This window comes from Lepus europaeus, chromosome 3, assembly GCF_033115175.1.
Source record: "Lepus europaeus isolate LE1 chromosome 3, mLepTim1.pri, whole genome shotgun sequence".
Lineage (NCBI taxonomy): Eukaryota > Metazoa > Chordata > Mammalia > Lagomorpha > Leporidae > Lepus > Lepus europaeus.
The window spans coordinates 115341140-115353912 of record NC_084829.1 but is presented as its reverse complement, the minus strand read 5'-3'; the positions used below and the strand labels follow the sequence as shown (position 1 = coordinate 115353912).

General features: G+C 36.9%; 1 long non-coding RNA gene across 1 annotated transcript; it reads right to left on the bottom strand.

The window, feature by feature from the left end:
* Positions 1-4136: 4136 nt before the first annotated feature.
* LOC133756145 (uncharacterized) lies at positions 4137-8452 on the bottom strand. Its single transcript, XR_009865514.1, has 2 exons — positions 7775-8452; positions 4137-4673 (listed from the first exon to the last, which is right to left on the bottom strand). It is a non-coding gene; the product is annotated as an uncharacterized LOC133756145 (long non-coding RNA).
* Positions 8453-12773: the final 4321 nt, after the last annotated feature.

Here is a 12773-nt window from a genome sequence, read left to right as displayed (position 1 = left end):
GCAAAACAAATCACTGCTCTTCAGTGGAAGAGACAAGGGCTATAAGCAATCATCAATTCTCAAAATGTCATTTCACTCCAATACATTACATTTCAGGTACTCTATTAGTTACCTTGGATCAAGAAAAACATGATAGCTGTTCTTTTGGGATTAGCTTATTTCATGAAGTATAATGGTTTCTAGTTGTGACCATCTTATTGCAAAAGACAGGATTTCATTTTTCTTTTCTTACAACTGAGTTGTACTCCATAGTGCATATATACCATAATTTCTTTATTCAATAGCCATTGATTTGACAAAGATATAAAAAAATTTGGCAAAACTATATTTGAAGCAATATTGATGAACACAGGCCTTTTATGTTTTTTGACTTTTTTCTATTTGAATTTTAGCTCCCATTTTTATAAGGGAGAAAATGTTTTTGTTTATCTGTGTCTGGCTTATTTCACTCAACAGGATGTCCTCCAGTTGCACCTATTTTGCTGCAAATCATTGAATTTCATTCTTTACTGTGAAGTAATATACCATTATATGTTTATATACCTCATTTTCTTCATTCATCTGATGATGGACCCTTGGTTGATTCCATATTTTAGTGATTATGAGCAGTGCTGTTATAAACATGGTGGTACAGATATCTTTTAGACAACATGTGTACATGTTTTTGGTATATACCCAGTAGTGGGATTGCTAAACCATATGGCAATATGGCCAGTATCTTTATAGTTTTTTTTTTTAATCTCCATACTGTTTTCCACAGTTGTTGCACTAATTTGCCTTCCAAACTACAGCGTATAACTGTTCCTTTTCTTCATATCCTCACCAGCTTCTGTTACTCTGTCTTTTGGATAATAGAGAGAGAGAGAGAAAACTCAACACTGGATCATCCCTGAAGTCCTGTGATCTCTGTCAAGCTTCTCTTCTTTCTTCCACTTTCTAGAATCTTCAGATATTTGCATTAAATATTTTATTCAGGATTTTCAGGAGTGCTTAATGGAAGTAATAGTGTAGAACATGCTGACTTTATCTTTCAGTGATCAAGGAGCTAAATCTTGAAGGAATGAGAGACCAGCCTGGAAGTTGATTGATAATGTGAATAATGATAGATCATAGAAGCTATCGGTAAATAGCATGACACTTGAAACTGTGTTTTTATGGAGGGGAAAGGGTAATAGTGTGATGGTAGAAATAAGAAGAAAGGAGGACAAAACTCAATTATGAGAGACAAGACACTGATAAAGTTACAAAGGAAGCATTATTTTCATGGGTAGAATGTGGGATTATAGCAAGAAGGTGAGGGACAAGTTATCAGAAAATGCATAGATTTTAATGTTTCAAACTCCAAAAGCCTGCAGTGAACAGAACTGAGCCGGACTTGGTGAGGTCAAAGCAACTTCAGCTGGCTGACAAGGTTACAGCAGAAAGTTTGTCTAAGCAAGGCGTTAACAGTCCTTTTGTTACAGAATGTTGTGTGTCATTACCCAGATCCCCCAAGGTAGGAGTGGAATTTTTATGGGTTTCTTCTGGTGTTAGCCCCCAGAAGCTAAGGTGAATCTCCCTGGTTCACATAGGGTGCTAATGCCCAAAAAGACCATAGCCATATGTAGGAGATCTGTCCTTTGCTCCACACATTGATCTGCCTTTGACTCTGATTCTGGTAGGAGCAGAATATTGGCGAGCTGTGTAACTTCACGTCTCTGAGTATGGCACTCTGTGGGGGTAGGGGAGGGGAGGGACCAATTCAGCTTCCCTTCTCCTAGCCTGGTAGTTGCTTCAGCTCCCCAGGTTGAAGTCATTGGTTGACTGTGGACTCCCTTCCCAGCTAAAACTGCCAGTGGTGGGATACATAGCAAATTCTTCCTACTTTGTTGTAATGCGATGGTGGCTCACAGCCAGCAGCTGGCTGCACCTTTTGACTGGCTGCAGTGGTGTCAATGTCTTGTGTCCTCTTGTCCCATGGAGTCTTTGTTGCTTTTTTACACTTTTTTTTTACTGAAATTTTTGTCAATCAGACCCTTAGAGACATCGTCCTTCCTTTTTTTTTTTTTTTTCAATTTTAAGTAATGCAAACTTCATGCATTTCATATGTATAAATTTAGGAACCCAGGGAAGTGGAAGTTAGTATGGCTATACCCTATTCAGTCATCTTGGATCAACCCTGAATTTTCCTTTTATCCTACCTTGCTGCAGTTTTTTATCTGAGTAGTATTTCTGAAATGCGTTTTCCACAGTCATTGATATAACCATGTGATCACTATTCTTTAGTTTGTTAACATGATGGATTTCATTAATTGGTTTTCAAATGTCGAACAGTCCTGTCTACTTGGACTATATAATTCTTTTTGTGAATTGTTGGATTAAATGTGATAATATTTTGCTGAGAATGTGTGCATCTATGTTCATATTTTGTAGCATTTCTTGTTTGTTAGTACTACCATTGATTTGGATTCATAGCATGTGTTTTGAAGTCCTTCTGCTTCTTTTGTTATAAACAATTTGTATTGTTTGTTTTTCTAATATCTGACAGAATATCCTAGTGAACCTCTCTCAGAATTTTTTTTTTTTAATTTGACAGAGTTATAGACAGTGAGAGAAAGAGACAGAGAGAAAGGTCTTCCTTCTGTTGGTTCACTCCCCAAATGGCTGCCACGCCTGGTGCTGCGACGATCCAAGCTATTAGCCAGGTGTTCTTGTTCTCCCATGTGGGTACAGGGGCCCAAGCTCTTGGGCATCCTCCACTACCCTCCTGGGACAGAGCAGAGAGCTGGACTGCAAGAGGAGCAGCCAGGGCTAGTACCTGGCACCCATCAGAAAAATGTTTTTTTTTAAATTATTAATTATTAATCTATGTTTTTAATTGCTCTTCATCTAGCCAGATGAGCCATGTCCCTTTGTGTGAGATTGGATAAATCATGTCTTTCTAGGTATTGTCCCATTTCATCTTCTTATCACAGTTGTCAATATAGAGCTATTCATGGTCCTTTATTATTCATTTAGTATCCATGGAATTTACAATGGCAATCTCTTTTATGTTTCTGTGTTTTTAATTTGTGTCTTTCTTTTTTCTTCTAAGCCCTTATACTTGTTTACCATTTTTATACATTCTTTCAAAGAACCAGCTTTTTGTTTCACTGATTTTGACTATTAATATCCAAATTCCAGTTCAATTTTGTGCTCTGAGTTCTATTATTTCTTCACTTCTTTTTACTTTGTAGCTAATCACTTATTTGTTTTATTTTCCTAAGGTGGAAACTCAAGGACTTTCAACATTTTTTCTCTTTTATTTTTACTTTTCCTTACTGTGCTATTTAGTGTTTCAACATATTAAATATCATAATTTATATATTTACACTAATATTCATAGAGATAAATGTGGCTTATTACACTTGAAGATTATTATAAATTATATTGTTAGAGAGATATTCCTCCCTGTGTTTCAGTCCTCAAGTGGCTGTAACAGCTGGAAATGGCTCAGATTAAAGCCAGGAACTGGGAATTCCAGCCTATTTTGCTATATCGGTGGCAAGGGCCCATTTGTTTTGATTATCATGCACTGCTTTCCCAGGCACAATAGCAAGGACTTAGATTGGAAGCAGAGCAACTGGGACTTGTGCTGGGAGTCAGTACGGATGCTGGCATCATAAGTGCTGACAATTCACTATACCTTAATGCTAGCCTCAACTCATTAAACTTTGTAAGTTTCCTCCACAGCTTTCTTGCTGCAGTTTTTCTTTCATTTGAGAATTATATACAATTTCACCTGTATTTTCTCAGTTAATTAAAATGACTAGATATTTAAATATTAAATGTATGCGAAATTAATTTAATTAGTGATTATGATGGGTAAAACTATTTTTATTAAAGTTATTTAATTATTTTAAAGATTCATTTTGTTTTTTATTTATATAAAGGGAACTAATTTCCTGTATTCATATATATAGTTTAAAGAGCATAATGAAACTTTCCACCCTCTTATGCCATAGATAATTATTCCTTCTTTGATATCTGATATTTAGTGCAAACTGTGAAATAGTTATTAAAAAGGTATAAGTTTATATATTATTTATTTCTTACACAAGTCATATTTCTACTTTACATATATTCTGAAACCAGAGATTAAAGTTGAGTTACAAGAATAAAGGAATTTTTATGTTTTATTGATTCTTACTTTAATATAGATAAAAAAGAAAAATATGCATCACAGAACACTTTCTGCATACATTTACAATTATTGAATTATGATTTGCACTTACTGCATTATTATACAGAATGACAATGTTATGATTTTGTTTTACCATTATGCAGAGTGATAATGCTATCTCTGAAATCAATTTAAATTAATTTTGAAAATTTCCATGACTGATTTATTCTGAATTTAAATTCTCAGTTTCAGTAGTTGAATATGAGTCAATTTTTTTTCAATTATTTTCCCGTGGAACTCATGACAACTACTACTACTAAGAATTTTTTATTCATTATATTTATTAATACATTGGCATAATTAATAATTGAATGAAAGTGACAAGTTAGACTAATTTTCAATGTGATTACAGTTCTATTCATTTAATCCCAGATGAATTCCAAGGGAACACCTTTCATCTTTCTCTGGAATATCCTGTCAAATCTTTCACTCTGCTCCACAGTCAAATGATGTTTCCAATCTCCAATTGTACCTAACGGGATAAGCACAGAAAAGTGGTAACACTGTCAGTGTGAAAGTTACCCCAACCTATTATAATCTTTTCTTTAAACTACACTAAATCTAATGAGCTAAATCCACATAATGAGATGACCTAAGAAAGGCTCATAGGAATGCAGCAGCAGGAATTAGGAAGAGTCTTTAAGAAGCTCTTGGAAAATACATTTCATGGAAGAATTATTCAGGGAACTCCAAAAATACTTGCCACAAAGTAAAAATATTATTGAATTCAACTTTATGTGAATTTTAGCAGTTCATTTTTATGAGAGACAAAAGGAGTGAGGAAAGAAAGAGAGAGAGAGAGAGAAAGAGAGGGAAAGACAGACACAGAGTTGGAGAGAGAATAGGCTTCCAGCTACTCTTTCACTCCCAAATGCTCTCTATGCCAAGCAGGTCTAACACTACAGTAAGGAACAGAGTCCAGGTCTGCCATGTGGTTGATAGAGCTCAATAACTTGAGCCAACATTGTTGCAGGTCTGCATTAACAAGTGGGAATCAGTAGCTGGTGCCTAAAATTGAACCCAGGTTCTCCACTGTGGAACGTTTTCATCTTGGCCACTAGAGGAAATGCCTGCTCCTATTTGAGCATTTTAACAATTTATTTTCTATGTGAAAGGCATCATACTAAGTAAACTACTTATATCATATAATAGAGTTCACAGTGCAGCTTTACATATATGCATTTCTTCCATTTTAAATGGAAAGTTAAGACTACCAAAGTTTTCATCTAATGAAGATAAGGTGACATCATTATGAAACTTAAAAAAGGAAATCATAACAATTTGACACCTTAAATTCTCATATTCTTGTGTTAACATTAGCATTCACATTAGGAACAGATATCAAGCTATTATGGATGTGAGAATTGCATTACATCTGATCTAGTTGAGGAATGACAGGAAGAAGTTGATAATAAATGGCACTAAAGAAAGCATAGATGGGAGCTGGCATTATGGCACAGCAGGTTAAGCTGCTACCTGGGATGCCAGCATCCCATTTGAGCAGGGGTTCAAGTCCCAGCTGCTCCAGTTCCCTGCTAATGTCACTCCTCTAACTCTACATTTCAAATAAATAAAAAAGAAGGCATAGAAATGTTTTAAGTATGAATATCAAGGTAAGTATCAATAATAAATTACATAATTACTTATAAAGTAAGATCCATCATAATAATAGCAAGTTCGTATTAAATTAGAGAATATAATATTACTGATAATTTCAAATTACATTTTAGATTTCTATACATTAAATTCTTTTTTTTTATTTAGTAAATATAAATTCCCAAAGTACAGTTTATGGATTACAATGGCTTCCCCCCATAATTTCCCTCCCACTCGCAACCCCCATCTCCCGCTTCCTTTCCCATTCCATTCACATCAAGATTCATTTTCAATTATCTTTATATACAGAAGATCGATTTAGTATATATTAAGTAAAGATTTCATCAGTTTGCACCCACACAGAAACACAAAGTGCAAAATACTGTTTCAGTACTAGTTATAGCATTACTTCACATAGGACAACATATTAAGGACAGATCCCACATGAGAAGTAAGTACACAGTGACTCCTGTTGCTGACTTAACAATTTGACACTCTTTTTTATGGCATCAGTAATCTTTCTAGGCTCTAGTCATGAGTTGCCAAGGCTATGGAAGCCTTTAGAGTTCGCCGACTTTGATCTTATTCCGACAGGGTCATAGTCAAAGTGGAAGTTCTCTCCTCCCTTCAGAGAAAGGTACCTCCTTCTTTGATGGCCCCTTTCTTTCCACTGGGATCTCACTCACAGAGATCTTTCATTTAGTTTTTTTTTTTTTTTTTTTTGCCAGAGTGTCTTGGCTTTCCACGCCTAAAATACTCTCATGGGCTCTTCAGCCAGATCCGAATGCCTTAAGGGCTGATTCTGAGGCCAGAGTGCTATTTAGGACATCTGACATTCTATGAGTCTGCTGTGTATCCCGCTTCCCATGATGGATCGTTCCCTCCCTTTTTGATTCTATCAGTTAGTATTAGCAGACACTTGTCTTGTTTGTGTGATCCCTTTGACTCTTAGACCTATCAGTGTGATCAATTGTGAACTGAAATTGATCACTTGGACTAGTGAGATGGCATTGGTACATGCCACCTTGATGGGATTGTATTGGAATCCCCTGGCACGTTTCTAATTCCACTATTTGGGGCAAGTCCGATTGAGCATGTCCCAAATTGTACATCTCTTTCCTCTCTCATTCCCACTCTTATATTTAACAGGGATCAAATTGTTAAGTCAGCAACAGGAGTCACTGTGTACTTACATCCCATGTGGGATCTGTCCTTAATGTGTTGTCTAATGTGCAGTGATGCTAACTAGTACTGAAACAGTATTTTTACACTTTGTGTTTCTGTGTGGGTACAAACTGATGAGATCTTTACTAATTATATACTGAATCATCTTCTGTATATAAAGATAGTTGGAAATGAAAAAAAAAACCTGGTGTTAAATTGGAAATGGCATTAATTCTTAAATATTAACATTTGGAACTTATGGGATATTACTGAGTAAGAAGGTCTATTCATCTTAACAGAAACTACTGGTACATAATAGAAGCAGAGTTAAATTAATATACTCTTGGAATAATTGAATTCAAAGAAAATTGCTCTTTTAATCTGATTCTAAATTTTATGGAGATGAAATCTTCCACCTAAAGACACACTAATCAAAATTTTTCTCCCACATAAAAAATGTTTGCATCCTAGAATATTTCATGATAAATAAAGAAAAACAGGAAAAGGAATTATCCTAGTAAAAAAATCTGCCTCCTTCAGACAGCATTTGATAAGTAATTTTCAAGAGAAGGAACATGTGTCCTAGAAGGAAAGAATATAATGTTTATTAAGCAAAGGTCAATGGTCATAGTGTGTACTAAAACACTTTTAGTTTTCCAAAGAAACTGCTCTGAGCTGTTTTTGGTTAGGAGCCTTGCTACCTGTTCAGTCCTCAGTGGCAGTATAACTTGGAGTGACATATGGGAAACCCTGATGAGTTCTCCCAGGGGCCAAATCACAGCATTTTTGCATCGATACACAACTTAACATCACCTTTGCGCATGAAATGTCCGTCCTGATGTCTCATCGCACCCTGACTTTTTATAATATTAGTATAGTTTGCTTGTGGAAGAGACTTCATGTTCTCAAATGTAGCCTGATTCACAACAGCATCCACATCTTCTTCACTCAGTTCTTTCTGAAGAAATGAGCACATTTTAAGCACTGAGCTTCTGAGATCCTGAAAGATAATGGGTGTGAAGAATTATTTAGGTTATGAAGAAAGCATGAGTTACAGCCTAACATACACTGTGCTCTAATGTATTTTCCATTGAATTCTAAATTGATTCAAAAAAACTCCGATCAATATATCACATGTACAGAATGAAGGAAAAATGTGAATATCTCCATTGACGCAGGAAAAACATTTCAGAGTATCTAATTATATATTATGAAGAAAGGACTCAGTAGTTAGAAACAGAAGTAATCTTCATAAACATAAAAATCCCTACAGCTAACATTATATTCAATGGAGAGACCATGGAATATTTTTGGCTAAGTTCTGGAACAAGAACAATTTTATCACTTCTACTTAACATAATACTAGAAATACTAGTCCTAGCAATTGGGAATAGAAAGGCACTGGAATTGAAAGAAGTAAATGTATCTCTGTTAATAGACAACAATGTTATGTGTTAAAAGAAGTTAATGATAGGCCGGCGCCGTGGCTCACTAGGCAATCCTCCGCCTGCGGCGCCAACACCCCGGGTTCTAGTCACAGTCGGGGTGCCGCATTCTGTCCCGGTTGTCCCTCTTCCAGGCCAGCTCTCTGCTGTGGCCTGGGACTGCAGTGGAGGATGGCCCAAGTGCTTGGGCCCTGCACCCCATGGGAGACCAGGATAAGCACGTGGCTCCCGGCTTTGGATCAGAGCGGTGCGCTGGCCACAGCACACTGTCAGCGGCGGTCATTGGAGGGTGAACCAACGGCAAAGGAAGACCTTTCTCTTTGTCTCTCTCTCTCACTGTCCACTCTGCCTGTCAAAAAAAATATACTAATAAAACATACCTACCTAGGGTCCTTTTATTTAAAATATTTTCTAGGGTATCTACAAGTGAAATTTAAGAAAAAAATTAAGAACACATAAGTTTAATTTATTCACAAGCCTTTATATTTTCTTTTCTTTCAGTTATGAAGAAGTAATTTATTTCTCGGTCTAACAAATTTACTCAGAGCTTATTATCTGCTTAGCAATGTTGTAAATACTGAACAAAATAGATGCAATTCCTATTGTCCTGCAGGACAATTACTAGTGGGCCAAGGTTTATGCTAAAAGACAAATATATGTTTTCCCTGACTTATAATAACTGATATACAGAGTATGAAAAAAATGTAATGTATTTGAGTGGAATTGATAGTTTGAGATTTGATTATTTTTATAGACATTGTCTATACTCTTGAGGAACAGTGGTTTTTCTAATTACTACTTGTTGAATTCTTTATTTGGTGGAGGGTGAAGCTTGTGATTATAAAGTAAATTGACCATTGTTCCTCAACAGTGAAGACAAGGGTTGTTCAAAATCATCGCATCACAATGTATCAATTTAATTCCTACAGATTATGTTTTAGGTACTCTATTAATTACCACAAGTCAGAGTAATACATAAGTATTTGTCTTTGTGGGACTGGCTTATTTCACTAAGAATAATGGTTTCAAGTTGCATCCATTTTGTTGCAGATAGGACTTTCTCTCTCTCTCTTTCTCTTTTAACCACTGTGTATCCTCTGTAATTTTGATAGCCAGGGCCTTATTTTTGGTGCCCAGGGAGGCAAAGGTGGCTATTTTCTTGTCCTTCTGGCAGGCCTGAGTGAGGCTGGGTCTTGTGGCCTATTGATGTGGCTCTAGGTCTGTTTGATGTGGACAGACTCTTCCTCAGATCTGGCTAGAAGAGTGCAACTGGTGCTGTGGCTTTTAACACCAACAGCTCTAGCCTTGGGACTAGCGGATGTGAACTGAACTCTTTTCCAGTCCTACAGTGTGACTTCACAGTATATAGGAGATTCTGCTCAGGAGGGTATGAGTCCAGAGATGTGGAATGCAGGTAGGTCATTCCCTAGGTCCGCTGGGTAGATTCCAGTGGCTCTGAGAAATTTCAAACTAATTGTTAACAGTCCTTGTGTTGCAGAATATTGTGGGGTCATTACCCAGGTCCCCCAAGGTGAAGTGGAATTTTTATGGGTTTCTTCTGGTGTTAGCCCTCAGAAGCTAAGGTGAATCTCCCTGGTTCACACAGGGTGCTAATGCCCAAAAACTCACACAGTAGCCATATGTAGATCTGTCCTTTGCTCCACACATTGCCCTGCCTTTGACTCTGATTCTGGTAGGAGCAGAATATTGGTGAGCTGTGTAACTTCACATCTCTGAGTATGGCACTCTGTGGGGGTAGGGGAGGGGAGGGACCAATTCAGCTTCCCTTCTCCTAGCCTGGTAGTTGCTTCAGCTCCCCAGGTTGAAGTCATTGGTTGACTGTGGACTCCCTTCCCAGCTAAAACTGCCAGTGGTGGGATACATAGCGATTTCTTCCTGCTTTGTTGTAATGCGATGGTGGCTCACAGCCAGCAGCTGGCTGCACCTTTTGACTGGCTGCAGTGGTGTCAATGTCTTGTGTCCTCTTGTCCCATGGAGTCTTTGTTGCTTTTTTACACTTTTTTAACTGATATTTTTGTCAATCAGACCCTTAGAGACATCGTCCTTCCTTTTTTTTTTTTTAAATTTTAAGTAATGCAAACTTCATGCATTTCATATGTATAAATTTAGGAACCCAGGGAAGTGGAAGTTAGTATGGCTATACCCTATTCAGTCATCTTGGATCAACCCTGAATTTCTCTTCTATTCCTACTTCACTGCAGTTTTTTATCTGAATAGTTTTTCTGAAATGTGTTTTCCACATTCATTGATATAACCATGTAATCAGTATTCTTTAGTTTGTTAACATGATGGATTTCATTAACTGGTTTTCAAATGTTGAACAGTCCTGTCTACTTGGACTACACTATTCCTTTTGTGAATTGTTGGATTAAATATGATAATATTTTGCTGAGAATGTGTGCATCTATGTTCATATTTTGTAGCATTTCTTGTAATTTACTAGTTTTTTAGTACTACCATTGATTTGGATTCATAGCATGTGTTTTGTAGTTCTTCTACTTCTTTTGTTATAAACAATTTGTATTGTTTGTTTTTCTTATATTTGACAGAATATCCTAGTGAACCTCTCTCAGAAAAATGTTTATTTATTTATTTTTATTTTTATTTTTTGAAAGGCAGAGTTAGACAGTGAAAGAGAGAGAGACAGAGAGAAAGGTCTTCCTTCCATTGGTTCACACTCCAAATGGCTGCTACGGCCAGAGCTGCGACGATCCAAAGCCAGGAGCCAGGTGCTTCCTCCTTGTCTCCTTTGTGGGTGCAGGGCCCAAGCACTTGGGCCATCCTCCACTGCAGTCCCAGGCCACAGCAGAGAGCTGAACTGGAAGAGGAGCAACCGGGACAGAATGCGGCACCCCGACTGTGACTAGAACCCGGGGTGTTGGCGCCGCAGGCGGAGGATTGCCTAGTGAGCCACGATGCCGGCCAGAAAAATGTTTTTTTAAAAATTGTTAATTATTAATCCATATCTTTAATTGCTCCTCATCTAGCCAGATGAGCTATGTCCCTTTGTGTGAGATAGGGTAAATCATGTCTTTCTAGGTATTGTCCCATTTCATCTCTTATCACAGATGTCAACATAGAATTATTCATGGTCCTTTATTATTCATTTAGTATCCATGGAATTTACAATGGCAATCTCTTTTATGTTTCTGTGTTATTAATTTGTGTCTTTCTTTTTTCTTCTAAGCCCTTATACTTGTTTACCATTTTTATGCATTCTTTCAAAGAACCAGCTTTTTGTTTCACTGATTTTGACTATTAATATCCAAATTCCAGTTCAATTTTGTGCTCTGAGTTCTATTATTTCTTCACTTCTTTTTACTTTGTAGCTAATCACTTATTTGTTTTATTTTCCTAAGGTGGAAACTCAAGGACTTTCAACATTTTTCTCTTTTATTTTTACTTTTCCTTACTGTGCTATTTAGTGTTTCAACATATTAAATATCATAATTTATATATTTACACTAATATTCATAGAGATAAATGTGGCTTATTACACTTGAAGATTATTATAAATTGTATTGTTAGAGAGATATTCCTCCCTGTGTTTCAGTCCCCAAGTGGCTGTAACAGCTGGAAATGGCTCAGATTAAAGCCAGGAACTGGGAATTCCAGCCTATTTTGCTATATGGGTAGCAGAGGCCCATTTGTTTTGATTATCATGCACTGCTTTCCCAGGCACAATGGCAAGGACTTAGATTGGAAGCAGAGCAACTGGGACTTGTGCTGGGAGTCAGTACGGATGCTGGCATCATAAGTGCTGACAATTCACTATACCATAATGCTAGCGTCAATTCATTAAACTTTGTAAGTTTCCTCCACTGCTTTCATGCTGCACTTTTTCTTCCACTTAGAATTATATACAATTTAACCTGTATTTTCTCAATTAAAATGACTATCAGGGGCCGGTGCTGTGTTGCAGCAGGTTAATACCCTGGCCTGAAGCGTTGGCATCCTATATGGGTGCCGGTTCTTGTACCAGCTGCTCCTCTTTCGAACCAGCTCTCTGCTGTGGCCTGGGAAAGCAGTGGAAGATGGCCCAAGTCCTAGGGCCCCTGCACCCACGTGAGAGACCAGGAAGAAACTCCTGGCTTCTGGCTTCAGATCGGTGCAGCTCCAGCCATTGCGGCCATCTAGGGAGTGAACCAGTGGATGGAAGAACTCTCTCTGTTTTTACCTCTCTCTGTAACTCGTCTTTCAAATAAATAAAATAAATATTTTAAAAAAGACTGTCTAGATATTTAAATATTAAATGTATGCAAACTTAATTTAATTAGTGATGTATGATGGGTAAAACTATTTTTATTAAAGTTAATTATTTTAAAGATTTATTTTTTATTCATATA